Source organism: Saccopteryx leptura, chromosome 12 (genome assembly GCF_036850995.1).
Source record: "Saccopteryx leptura isolate mSacLep1 chromosome 12, mSacLep1_pri_phased_curated, whole genome shotgun sequence".
Lineage (NCBI taxonomy): Eukaryota > Metazoa > Chordata > Mammalia > Chiroptera > Emballonuridae > Saccopteryx > Saccopteryx leptura.
Genome location: NC_089514.1, coordinates 25,637,388 through 25,642,491, shown reverse-complemented (window position 1 = coordinate 25,642,491; position 5,104 = coordinate 25,637,388). Strand labels below are relative to the sequence as shown.

The 5,104-nt window shown below is 36.4% G+C and overlaps 1 non-coding gene across 1 annotated transcript; it reads right to left on the bottom strand.

Moving 5' to 3' along the window:
• Nucleotides 1-754: 754 nt before the first annotated feature.
• On the bottom strand, nucleotides 755-859 carry LOC136384324 (U6 spliceosomal RNA). Its single transcript, XR_010747597.1, has one exon. It is a non-coding gene; the product is annotated as a U6 spliceosomal RNA (small nuclear RNA).
• Between the last annotated feature and the right edge of the window lie 4,245 nt (nucleotides 860-5,104).

The following is a 5,104-nucleotide window of genomic DNA, read 5'->3' as shown; positions in this document are numbered from 1 at the left end:
ATAAAATTAAAACTTTCTTTTCAATTAAAGTTGACATACAGTATTACATTTCTTTTAGGTGTACAGCATAGTAATCAGACATTTATATAACATATGAAATGATTCCCCATAAGTCTAGTACCCATTTGACACCATATATAGTTATTACAGTATTATTCATTATAGTCCCTATGCTGTATTTTATAAAAATGTTCCTGTCTGGTACTTTCTAAGAGAGAAAACTTTCAATTTTTAGTGGCTATTAGTCTCCTCTAGTTTTCTTTTCAATCTTTTACTAATTTTTCACTTCACACTTTTACATTCTTTGTTCATTTAATTTGGTTTTCCTTTTTTTTTTTCACCCCATAAGAAGCCATACTTTAGCCTGACCAGGCAGTGGCACAATGGATAGAGCGTCGGAATGAGACGCAGAGGGACCAGGTTCGAAACCCTTAGGTTGCCGGCTTGAGTGTGGGGTCATCCAGCTTGAGCGTAGGCTCATCCAACTTCACAACTTCAGCACAGGGTCGCTGGCTTGAGCGTGGGTTCATAGACATGACCTCAAGGTTGCTGGCTTGAGCAAGGGGTCACTCACTTTGCTGTGACCCCCATCAAGGCACATATGAGAAAGCAATCAATGAACAACTAAGGCGCTGAAATGAAGAACTGATGTTTCTCATCTCTCTCCCTCTGATCTGTCTGTCTCTATCTGACCCTCTCTCTGTCTCTCTCACAAAAAAATAAATAAATAAAATAAATAAAAAAATCATACTTTAAAAACATGGAATACCAGGAATTTGCCTGTCATCCTTGTGCATTGGCCATGTTCATCTTCTCTGTACTGTTTCAATTTTAGTATCTGAGCTGCTGAAGAGAGCACTGATTTGATTTTCTTTTCTTTTTTGTTGAATAACCCATTTTAAAAACAAATTTATTGATTGATTTTAGAGAGAGAGTAGGAGAGGGAGAGAGAGAGAGAGAGAGAGACATCCATTTGTTTCTGTATGGGTCCTGACGGGATCGAACAGGCAACCTTTGCGTATCAGGACAATGCTCTAACCAACTGAGCTCTCTGTCCGGGGCTAATTTGGTTTTCTAATGTACTGTGAAATTATTATTTACAACATATTTTGGTAAGTTTAAATATATATGCTATATCTTTAATTATTTTACCTAGTTTAATCTTTGTTTTGTTTGTTCATACACACTCTTTTACTGATTAACAAATTTTTCAAATGTATGTCTCGCTTACTAATCTTTAAAAAAAAGGCAGCTTTTAGTTTTATAAATCATCTCCCTTTCTTTCATTTCATTTTAATTATGTTATCTTTATTATTTCCCTGTCTCGTGTTGCTATTTTTATCCTGTTGATAGTCTTTATTAGAAAGCATAAATGATTAATATTTTTTAAATTTCTAAATAATGTTTTCAAAATCAGACATTTACCTCCCTTCACTACTATACTTTAAATTACCTCCTGGAACAGGGGTCGGGAACCTTTTTGGCTGAGAGACCCATGAACACCACATATTTTAAAATGTAATTCCATGAGAGTCATACAAAGACCCATGTATGTTACGCATTATCCAATAAAAATTTGGTGCTGTCCCAGAGGACAGCTGGTATTGGCTCCAGCCACCTGCAACCATGAACATGAGCAGTAGAAAATGAATGGATTGTAATACATGAGAATGTTCTATATTTTTAACGTTATTATTTTTTTATTAAAGATTTGTCTGCAAGCCAGATGCAGCCATCAAAAGAGCCACATCTGGCTCACGAGCCATAGGTTCCCAACCCCTGTCCTAGAATGAAAAGGACACATTCTGCAACAATTCATTATGTTTTCTTAGCTCTTGTTGCTGCATTGGTCTGCCATTCTTTATTTCTTTCAGATACTTAATCTCTCACAGGAAAAATTTTGCCTAAAAACTTAAATTTTATACATGATTTCTTCATTTTATACCAGTCAGCTGTTGAAGCAAAATAGTTTGCTTCCTTTCTAGAGTGGCAACTTTGACAATTTGGCTTTTATACTTAATTAGCTTTCTCAAAGAGTGGGAAAAAAATATTAATATTTAGAATTGAGGGAAGTTTTTTAAGTAAAAATCATCAGAAAGGTATATATTTTCTTCAAAGCAACAGCAAATTATAAATGGAGCTGCCATCAATCTTCCCAGATTTTAATGTTACATCTCATGGTTTTCAACTACTACTCTACATAATAAAAGTAATTGTCAATAAGAGAAATCATGTTCAACATGATACTGATTTTGTTAAAAAAAAATTACATATGTATACATATAACCATTGGAAAATATATGTGAAAATATACTGCTCACAGCCCTGGCCGGTTGGCTCAGTGGTAGAGCGTCGGCCTGGTGTGCAGGAGTCCTGGGTTTGATTCCCGGCCAGGGCACACAGGAGAAGCGCCCATCTGCTTCTCCACCCCTCCCCCTCTCCTTCCTCTCTGTCTCTCTCTTCCCCTCCAGCAGCCGAGGCTCCATTGGAGCAAAGTTGGCCCAGGTGCTGAGGATGGCTCCATGGCCTCTGCCTCAGGCGCTAGAATGGCCCTGGTTGCAACAGAGCAACGCCCCAGATGGGCAGAGCATTGCCCCCTGGTGGGCATGCTGGGTGGATCCCGGTCAGATGCATGCGGGAGTCTGTCTGACTGCCTCCCCGTTTCCAACTTCAGAAAAATACAAAAAAAAATATACACACACACACACACACACACACACACACACACACACTGCTCACAAAAATTAGGGTATATTTCAAAATGAATATGAAGCTATAAAATATCCCCTAATTTTTGTGAGCAGTATTTAAAGCGATTATGTCAGAATAGAATTTTTTTTTAGTTTTTATATTTATTTTTAATTTTAGTGAGATAGGGAGGGAGAAAGAGAGACAGGAACATCAAGCTGTTCCTATATGTGCCCTGACTGGAGATGGAACCTGCAACCTCTAATAAATAATGCTAATAAATATTTTAAAACCAAGTTAAAAAATCATCCCTCTCAAAACAAATTTCTATAACAGATCATCCCTTTAAAATTTTGCCAAGTGTGCCAACATATGTATTTTAAAATTCAGATTGCATGTTTTCCTACCTGAGCCTTGCTTAAAACACTAACATTTATAAGTGGAATATTAAACTTTATTATATTCAGAAGAAGGGGTGAGCCAGACCAGAAATTGAAGGACTGCAGTTTAGAAAAGAACAAAAACCTTACCTTAAAAGGAGGAGGGGGGCTTTGAAATTCATTCCTATCTATCTAAATAATACTTCAAAGGCTTATGATTTCAGGGAAGGGCAAAAAATATCTAGAAGGGGAAGCTATAAATGAAAATAGTACCAGCCAAATTGCTCAGTGCAGACCCCTGTGACAGGATGTGTCATGACAAGAGATGATCTAGCTAAATGAAGAAATTTTAGACCAGACGTCAACCTTTTTTTAAAAAAAACAACAACTTTATTTAATTGATTGGGGTGACATTGGTTCATAACACCATACAAGTTTCAAGTGTACAACTCAATAAGACATCATCTGTCCACGGCATCCTGCTCTTATTAACCAAAGGACAGTCCCTTTTCATCCCCATTTACCATCCCTTTGCCCACTTCCACCTCCCTTCGCCCCCTTCTCCCTCTGGCTGTCACCACACTGTTGTCTGTGTCTATGTGTTATGCATACATATATATAAAATATTTTTCTTAATCTCTTCACCTTTTTTCCACCCAGCCCCACAACCCCCTTCTTCTCTGACAGCTGTCTATTTTACGTATCTATGCTTCTGTTTCTATTTTGTTTGTTAAATTATTTTGTTCATTAGATTCCACACTTAAGTGAGATCATATGGTATTTGTCTTTCTCTGACTGGCTTATTTCACTTAGCATACTACTCTCCTGGTCATCCAGGCTGTTACAAACGTGACCCTTTAGTATTCTAATACAAATTGCCCTTAATGCTGGGGTTACTCCTTGGTGGGCCTTAGTCATCTGAATAATAAGATGTGACCAGAGACTGAAAAATCTTTAAAGTCCCATCACCTTTCCATTTCTATCTATGATTTCACATTTATTTAACTGTGAGAAAATTATCTACTTGATAGAAAGCTTTAGAATTACAAGCACTATGTGCAAAAGTATTTTATATGTAGATTTAATATCTAAAGAGCAGAATCAAAGTTATAAAATTCCCTTACAACCTAGTTAGTGTTGTCAGCTTCTCAGGATCCCAAGAGTCCTAGAATCTCTTTGCTGCTTTATCCATAAGCATTTTGAGAGCTCTCATTACATTCTTTAAAGGCTCTGTCTCCTATTTTTCCTCCAACAATGGGTGGCTGAATTCTATCCTTTTTTTTTTTAACTATGCATCCTGATAAGCCTATTTTATTTTATTATAATTTATTTTAATTTATTAATTAGAGAGAGAAACATAGATTTGTTGTTCCACTTATTTATGCATTCATTGGTTGATTCTTGTATGTGCTCTAACCAGGGATCAAACCCACAACCTTGGCATATCAGGACAACCTTCCCAACTGACTGAGCTACCTGTCCACGGCTGAATTCTATATTTGATCTCTCAATAATTACCTCTTTGAAATAAAATGGAGGGTCAGTGAATTTAAAATATTAAGGTGCTATTAGATAAGAAATAGCTTTTGAAATAAAATGCTGACACTTGTACAACAAGAAGCTTTTTATTGGAGTCACAATAACACTGATTTAATTCTGAGCTTGATGAGAATATTAGGTAAGAATAGAAAGCAGTGAGGAGAAATGTTCTGTTTGCATATGGTTGTAAAACAATGGTGAGCTAGGGATGAGCCTGTTCACATTCTTAAGGTCATACAATTGTATTAACAATTGGTAAAGACCCAGATGTAACCTGCTGCTTATATTTCTCTTAGTGAAAGTTTTGAGCAATCAAGTGACTATCCAAAAAAAATAAATAATGACATCATCAGGATTATGGGGAGAGTATCAAACACTTATTGTAGAAAAATAGAGCAGTGATTTCCAAGGCTAATTCAAACCACGTGCAGTTTAAAACTCAAAGTTTTCCAATGAGAAAATTTTGTCAGGGAATTTTGGGACAACATTCAGAATCA